Source organism: Coffea arabica, chromosome 9e (assembly GCF_036785885.1).
Source record: "Coffea arabica cultivar ET-39 chromosome 9e, Coffea Arabica ET-39 HiFi, whole genome shotgun sequence".
NCBI classification, from domain to species: Eukaryota; Viridiplantae; Streptophyta; class Magnoliopsida; order Gentianales; family Rubiaceae; genus Coffea; species Coffea arabica.
This window is the reverse complement of record NC_092327.1, coordinates 21805361-21814869: the sequence shown is the minus strand read 5'-3', so window position 1 is coordinate 21814869 and position 9509 is coordinate 21805361.

Here is a 9509-nt window from a genome sequence, read left to right as displayed (position 1 = left end):
CTTGATATACTTGTACTTGACTTGTAAGTGCTGAGCGGTAGCATGTACCGCACTCAATGTGAGTGGGAGGTGCCTCTCATTCCCGTCTGCGTACTTTTATTTTGATTCAGTCGATTGGAGATGGTATCTCATCGACTTCTTGGGGACCCAAACCCCACTGGCTAGTTAATCGAGTCGAGCCGGCAAGGGTTTGGTCGATTAGATAACGAACCATGAGTATCTAGTGTTGTCGAGTGGAGTGTTATCTTCTCGACTAATCGGTATACTCGAGTATTATCACCAGTGTTTATTTTGGAGTTCGGGCCCGGTAAGGGGTTTGGATGGTGGACGGAGAGTAGTTTAAGTGGTGCTCTACTGAATTGGTTACTTACTTGAAAGTTGACAGAGTGTCAACTATTACTTGATCAAGATCTGGTGATGCAATAGAAATTTGGCTCCTGAAAGCCATCCGTATCCTTATACTTTGGAATGATCCGTACTTATCGTATTATTGTTTCGTTTTAAAAGAAAAACTTTACTCGCTCATTTTGAGATTTGCTACTTGAAGTGTTATTGCTCACTTTTATGAACTTTTCATACTCATTACTTTGCTACATTGAAACTTGTATTTGCAAAAATTGGTCAATTTGCTATTTGGAACCTCATTGGGCTGTTAGCTCATTCTATACCATTTGTTTTCCTTACAGGGGGTACGAGCGAGGCGTGAGACTGGTACAGAGTAGTCTAATTTTGAAGTTTTGAAATGGTACTCGCTCTAGCACTCGACTAGGGTTGAGTGCACTCGAATTGTAAACACTTTGAAGTATTTTGGTGTATAGATGCTTTGTATCTGGATTTGAACATCAATGTATATATTAAATTGAAGTGGATGTGTTATTTATTTTCTATGGATGTACGTTATTATTTTTCTTGAGCTATGAGTGAGTGAGTCCTGACGAGAGTTGGGCAGGCGACCCGTCGAACCCTGGGGTAAGCCCTAGGGGAGGTGGGGCAGTCACACGCCTGCCCACCTCTCGCTAGGACTCAATGCAATTTCCGTTCAAGTTTAATGAAATACCAGCCATCACGATGATATAAGTAAAAAAATGCAGAAAAACTTTCAAACTTAAGAATATATATATCAATTATCCAATCCTTACATCGGATTTCCAAAAGTTACATCAATACCCAAAATATACAACATCCAGATACATCAAACATCGCAATCATACATTAGGTTCTCAAATGTACAACCAATAAGAGGTCTAGCCCAAAATACATTAGTAACCCTAAGCCAAAAGTACATCAAATGGGGATTTCTCCAAGTTCACTCCAAGACCAATCCTGTTAAGGAAAACAAATCTACAGGGTGAGCAAAACGCTCGTGAGGCCAAGAACACATATGCAAACACATAGTCCAAGTAGCAAGCCCAAATAACAAGTCAATTGATAAAGTGCGAGTAATTAACAATTTGAATGAAATGTAAACAGAAACAATTCAAGGATATGGTAGCTTTCAGGAGCTAAGTGCCACTTGCTTTGCCAGTCTCATTCGTATATCTTCCCGCGATGACTCTCCGTCAACCGGGTTGATATTTTCAATCCGTAGATCTCCACTTACTTCTCATATCCGTCCACAATACCACACACCGGGCCCGCACGACATTTATAAGGCGATACTCCATGAGTATGCCAAGCGAGACCTCTTCGATAGGTCAAGTTTATCATGTATTTCTCATGGCTCATCGAGATTCCCGACCAAGCCCATGTCGGCTCGAGTCCCAAGGTCGGCCTATGAGTTTGGGCATCCCCCATGTAACATGGGAGCGTCGAGGAGATTCACTCCAGCGACGTATGCAGCCATAGCATACTATTTCATGTTATTCAAGCATTTGATATATCCAAGCATTTCAAGTATGAGTTATTTGTTTCAAATGAGAATGAGTGCGATAAAGTACATACTCGACTCCATTTTCAAAATCTCAAGTCATGGATAACAAGTAAGCATGTATCAAGTTCACAGGAGTTCAAGTAATAATGCACTTGACACTCACCAAATAAACAAGAAGGAATGTCACTCGAGGTTCAAGCGTTCACCATGGATCCTCTTGAAGGTCCTCGTGCAAGCTTGAACAATTAGTAGTGAACTATCATGTATAAAGCCCAATTATCACGAATGATTGTACACTTGTACAATCTAAGAAAATTTCACGAAAGCGAGCCTAAATTACTCGCGGATCAAGGCTCAAAAGTGGGGTTTTTTAAGCACAAGAGAAATCAAGTTTTCATCTTTAAAATCAAGTGTAAAACGTTCAAGTGATATTGAGGGGAAAAGGAGAATTCGAAAAACTCCATTTCCTTAAGTTTCGAAAATTTTATCTTTGATACAAGATATTTGAAAAATCATATCTCACTCATTACGAGTCCAAAATTGGAAAACTTGGTACCGTTGGAAACTTCTTCTAATGTGGTAAAAGTTCCTAGAATACACTTTCCCATGATTCCCAACGGAAGGCATTCAAAAATTGGCTCAAAATTACTGTTTTAGGCTTGCGAGACAGTTTTGAGGTTGTTTTTTCGCCAACTTTGGAAATTCGACAAAATTCACAGAATTTGAAGTAGCCTCTCAGATTTGAAACTCAATTAGAGTTGCAATCAAAGTTTAAAACAAAACAAGTGAAACAAGAATCGGAGTTTTGAGCACCAAGATATAGTGGCTCAAAGTTGCTGAAAAATTGAGACGGTTAGGCAAATTTCCAGGTTCAATTTACAAATTTTGGGACTTTGTTTGAGCAACGAAATGAACTCGGAATGGCACGAAATTTGGAAGTATTATACTAACATATGAGGGATATTCCTCTTTCAATTTTCATGGAAAAATACGCACGGAAAGTTGGTTAACCAGATCACCAAAGTTTCCAAATTTCCGAGGCAAATCTGCCTTGTACATGAGTTTTCCGTTTTTAAAATGTTTGGCCAACAGAAATGTCTCAAACATGGTCCTTTTTGTGTAGGTAATGTCTAATAAACATTAAAGATGCATTTGGTAGGTGATTAACACCAAGAATTTCGAAACAACAAGTCCTAATCAAGATTTAGACATTTACTAGTCAAAAAGAGGGTTTCAAATCATTGAGTCAGTTTTAGATTTCGGCCACAACTCACTCAATTCAACTTGGAATTGAGTGTCATCAGTGGCATTAAAAACTAGATTCATAAAGCTACAATTTCTTAGAATAAATCGTTTCCAAAATCTGTCTACAGCTAGCTCATATTTGAGCACCAATTGGCTGCTCAAAACAGAGCTCCCAGTGTAGACGCGAAACAGGACAGTCATGTTCAAACGATTGGTATGGACTCCTCAGGTGAACCAGGAAGTGAATTTTATACCGTTGGAAATATGGGAATGTCTAGTTTCTAGTTCCGCAATGGCACTCGATTTCGACATCGGAGCAAAAGGTTATAGCCAAAACAAAAACACTGCCACAGCAGTTACGGGAAAATTTCCAGTTTTTGCTGACTTCCGAAAACACATCATTTGGCCAACCAAATCATGAAATTTTTTGTTGAAACTTTGTACACCACCTACATAACATGTATACATCATAAACAAGTCAATAGAACCACAAAAGTTTGCTCTAAGGGTCACGGACATTCACAGGGGCAGAAACGGAAAGTTTTCCATCTTCGCTCCCTTTGAGTTTTCATCCATAATATCACTCATTTCTACTAATTTAAACACTAAACCAACATTAATAGCATCAACACACCACAAATCAGTCCATCAACCATAGTGGGAGTTTATAGAGCCCACACAACAACTTTCCAACATCAATAAAGCTACCCACAAGAAGATATGAACTTATAAGTGCTATATTACTTCCATAAGTCAAAATTTGAAGGTTTGATCGTCACTTACTTTGCTAGATGTTTCAAGGCAGAATTTTTGGTCCTCCTTAGGCCAAGAAAAGCCGTGGTAAGCAAGCTCTTTTGTAGCTTAAGATGATCGCCAAGTGCTTAGCAAAGTGTGGTTGAAGTTTGAGGTGATTTGGTGAAGGATTGAAGCAAGATTTGATGAAGAAAAATGAAGAACTTTAGTTGTTCTTCAAGCTTAGGATGGCCGGCTGTCTTGGAGCAAAAGAGAGAGAGTGTGTGATGCAAATAAAGCTTCCAAGAGAAGCTAAAATGTGTGGCTCACAATGGCTTAAAGTCAACTCTTCAATAGTGCGTGTTCGCGCGCGTTACGCGCCCGATTCCTCTCAAGTTTGTTTCATTTGTGCACTAAACCTCTAATGCACTTTCATTCATACTATTATTATTCACTCATAATGATCTAAAAATAGAGGTCTAAAGTTCCTCAATTAATCGCGCGCATGAAAACGCGTACTTCCGATTTGTGCGTGATAAAGTGAAATTTCTAAAAAATTCTTATAACGATAGTATCACTAACTAATAATTGAACACTTAAACATAAAAATACCTATTTTAAGACTATGTACAAGTCTCCAATTTTCCAAGTTTATTGTATTCTCGAATCGATTATTGACTCCAAACGCGCATTCACTATTTTCACTTAACGAGCTTTCAAAGAAATAAATTTTTTTTTTGAATCAAGGCATTTTTAAAATACTTGTAGGTCATGGTTCCATGTAATTAAGTATAAAGAGGTTAAAATAAAATATTTTAAATGAATGGGCAATTAAATATTTAAATAAGCTAGTAATAGGAATTTAAAATAAGAAAATTTGCGAGTCCTCACACAGGCAGCCATGATAAATTTCCAAAATATTTGGCGGCCATCAAAAGTGGAAAAAAGGGGCTGCATGGCCCCAATGCAAAGCAAACAACCGAATACAAATATTCATCCCTTATTTTTGTGGGAAACTCAAATGTAGATGCAGATGCAAGTTGTAACATGTCAGTAGTTGGACGGAGTAGTACTATGATAGTAGGTAGCTTCTTCTTCTTTTTTTGGGTAATACTTGTCCTACTAATACTACTTATAGATTCTTAAAAAAATTTAAAAACCTTTTTAACTTTTATATACAAAATTCTTTTTAAATGAAGAAGTTGTAAGAACAGTTGAAAATGCAGTGGGACGGAAGTGCAGAGGAAGGTGAGTGGAAAAAAGGTAGGAAGTTGTAGGAAGCTTTTTTTTTTTCCTTCTTACCATTTCAAAGAAGTTGCTGCTGCTGCTACTACTATTGATGAGGAAAAGTCCACTCAAAAAAAGGCTGTCGGGCTAACTTGAAGTTCAAAAAAAAAAAGCTGCAACCGGCCATCATAGCTGCCAGGCTTAGAGTTCAAAAAAAAAAAACCTGCAGGCTGTCCGGCAAACAGCCTGGCAGCTTTTTGTCAAAATTTCCAGCTGTGAACCAGCCCAACAGCCAAACATTTACCAAAAAAAAAAAATTCTCTTGCTTGATAGTTTGGTAACAGAACTCTGTCAGAATGTTATTGTTGTGATTTTTTTTTCGAACAATAATTGGAGGAATTTGTCCTAGACTTGCATTGGACTCAATTCTTTTTCCTAGAAACAGTTGATATGATTTTTTGGCATCATTAGTTGACTTCATCTTTGGGAATGATAAGAATCCCTTTGACTATTCATCTGAGCTGAAACATCTAAGAGATTAAGGTTCCATTTGATAAAACTGAATCTGAATTTTAAAATCTGAATATTGAAATAATTAATTTGCTAAATTTTAAGCACTGAAAAACAATATATGAATGTCTAATTTTTAATGCTTAACCTATTTATACTATTTAATAAACATTTATAACTGAATGCTTAATAAGTTAAATTGTACAATTTTGCCCTTATATCTTTTCATCCAAAAAAGAAATAGAACTTTTTTTTTTTTTGGCAAAACCCCAAACCGGGGGAGGGACGCCACCCCTCAAAGCTTTATTAGAAATAAACCCTTACAAGTTTGGAGCGATCATACTCTTACATAGCGAATGTAGGGGTACTGCCTAGAGTCTAGCTTACAGAGGCTTGTTGTGAGTGTAGGAAGAGAGAGGGCATAAAAAACCTTCGAGTCGCCAGATGAAACCGCCCGTTTTGCAAGGCTATCAGCTGCAGCATTGGTTTCTCTGTAGCAATGTGTTAATTCAAAGGAAGCTTGACGAAGGGCTACACGAGCCCTAGCTATCACCTCATCAATGCGCCAGGGGCACCTGCGTTCCCCATTAATGACATTTAGTGGAACAAGAGAATCCAGTTCCACATTTATGTACTGCATACCCAAGGAGATACATAAATGTAAACCCTCAAGAAGAGCCATGGCCTCTGCTTCCATAATTTGTCCGAAACCCATAAAAGGAGGAGAAAGCACTAAGGACGTGGCCATGCTGATCGCGTATAATGCCCCCCCGCCAGAGTTTCCAGGATTACCGTTTGAAGAGCCATCGATATTGAGCTTGACGTAAGATGCAGGAGGCGGAGCCCATGCAAGAGATAGGACTTGCATAGATTTTGCCTTTTTAAGAAAAGGAACAACTCCCCGTTTCAGAAGCCGGTCATCGTCCATGCATGCCAAGGAGAGAGGGTGAGCAAGGGCCACCAAATGTATCAAACGCAGGATTTGGCGCACAACATGAGTTGCCGACGGCGTAGTAGCATCGAAAATGGCCCGATTACGTGCCTTCCAAAGTTCCCAGCAGACAAATAAGGGGACAATGTGTGACAGCTTTGCCATGGCAGATTTACCTGAAATGTTGCTCCACCAGGCTTGAAATTTTAGTATGATATCATGATGAGAAGGTGCCCGAATGTCTAGCAATTGTTCCAGCTTTCCCCACACTTAGGTTGCCAAAGAACATTCCACAAACCAATGGGCTAGTGTGTCGGTACTTTCGCAGTAAGGGCACTTGGAGGGTAAATTAAAGCCCAACCACTGCAAAATGTCAGGGAAAGGCAGAACGCAATTAAGCAGAGCAACATGAATACCGAAACTTTCAGCGGTATGCGTTTATTCCAGAGCAACACGCGGGAAGGCATTGGGAGAGAGTGATCACGAAGGTTCTCCAACGCAGAAGATATTTGGAAGCCCCCATGCGAAGTAGGACACCAGATTAGGCAGTCAGGAGCAGCTCCCGGACTGAGCCGCACCTGTGAATGGTGAATACGCGACATCTCCTCGCTGGAAAGGCTCACCTGGTCCAAGTGCCAAATGTTTTCGTGCAATACATCCCGAAGGCAGAGGTTCGGGGAGGGGACGTGCAAGAGATGCTTGCCCAACGGACCGGAGCCGATCCAGTTGTCATACCAGAAGGAAGCACTCCCATTCTTAATCAAGGTTTGCGAATGTTCCTCAACGAAGTCCCTAACTCGCAACATTCTCTTCCAAACAGCTGAGCTTGTCTGGCTGGCAGGAGCAGTGGTTAGATGCTCCGTGACTGCGACATGTTTCGCATGCATAAATCTGGTCCACAAGGTATCTGAAGTGCGCATTTTCCACCATAGCTTGCACCCAAAAGCATCCTGGACATCCTGTAAACGACGGAGGCCTAGGCCATTTTCTTGGGTAGGCTTACACAATGCTTGCCATTTCCTCCAATGACGCTTGTCACGTCCCTCAACCTCTCCCCAAAGGAAAGTGGACATTAGTTTTTCAATCCTCTTAATCACACCTCGCGGGAGCTCCGAGACGGCCAGAGTGTAGATGGGTATAGAAGATAGCACATGCTTCATGAGAATTAACCGTCCCCCTGGCGACAGGAGCCGATTTTTCCATCCAGCCAACTTAGCCTGTATCCTATCAATCAAAGGCTGAAAATGCTCCATCCTCCTTTTTCCTTTCACAAGCTTGCATCCCAAGTAGACAAAAGGAAGTCCCCTATATTGAAAGCCGGTTCTCCGAGCTAGAAGCCTTTTAGCTGCCAGAGGACACTTCGAAGAGACAATGTAGAAACTTTTATCCTTGTTCACTCGCTGACCAGAGCCGTGTTGATACAACTCCAAGAAGCCCATGAGAGACTGCTGTCGCGCCCCATTTTTTGAATGAATGTGTGGTGTGTGTAGTGTGGTGTGAACGTGCGCAAAATGAAAAGAAAGGCCATGGGACTTGATAAAGCGACGGTTTGGCCATATAAAGTTCAAAAAGGGTTTTTGTATCAAAAATGGAGTCGCCACTTGGTATAGGGTTAGGGTGTACCAAGTCACCCAAAAATGATTTTTGTTTTTGAATAAAAAAGTAAATAAACCCTTTTAGAGAACTTTTGGGTCTACGTAACCAAAAGAGGGATCGGGGGTCACATTTGACGAAGGGGAAGGCAAGGATAAAAATCCAAGGCACCCCTTCGACCTAGCCAAGGCTAGTTGCGTGACTTAAACCAATTTTTCCTAATTTTTCTACCCAAGGTATGTATCGGGTGTTGGATATGTCTATATGAATGCAAAAACCTAGACCTAGGGGGACATGTGGGAAATTTCTCTTCAAAGGTTGAGTGGTGCCAATCACATTAATTGTGAAGCCCAATAATGATCCTTTGGAGAGGTCACACCTAAACCTAAATGATGTGAAAAATGAGTGAATGAATGCATGCAATGAAAAATGTGAGTTTGTGTGAAAAAGTAATAAAAACAATAGTGTGAGTGGAAGTGTGCAAAGAAAATGTCCTTGAATGTAAAAGTGTTGGGGTGCAAATGGAAAAGTGCTCGTGTGCAAGTGAATAAAAATATGGCATAGATGGTAGTGTGCAAATGGGTGTAATTTGTGAGGTAGAAAAATAAATAAGTGATAGGAGAAGTGCGTGAACATAGCATTTGAAGTGAGAAAATCATAAGTAGTGAAAAATGTAGATGAAAGAGTGAAATGATAAGATGAGATGCATGAACCTATTGGAGTGCATCAAGTCGGGTACGGGAGAGCTAAGTCGTGACTCAATTTTCCCTTTGATAGAGGGAATATAAGCGTGCTAAGGCTTAGAAAAAGCCACACTCGTCTATATCCCATATTTAAGGGGACTCTTCAGGCAAATGTACCCTATAACTAGCATGAGATGCAAAAATCCTAAAATGAGGGGAAAAGGGGCTCGAGGAGCATGCCAATGATAAAACTAAGAAAAATGCATGACATGTAGTGAACATGCAAATATGCACTAACAAAAAGGGATGGCCTATTGGGTCTAGCGTTGGACTAGCCCTTTCTATGAATTCCTAATGAAATAATGAGCCACAACTAGCATTGGACTAGTGTGGTGACGTACATTCATCCATCACATTCATTCATGGCTATGGAAAGCGATTAGACATGCCAAACACCTATAAGCACATAGCACATAACAATTAGCATGCTCGACTAAATGCAAGAACCTAATAAAGCAAATTAACACATAGCAACAAAAACAAGCAATCAAGCTAATAAACCTATTACATTTGCTAGCTAGGCACAATGTCTTCAATAGGTCTTCATCAAGTGCTTTCCAAGCCCTATCTATTACAAGCCAAGAGGTGTACACATACCCCATAAAGAATAACTTAAATAAAAAGCAAAAGTAAATGAAGTAAATGAAAGGAATTAAAG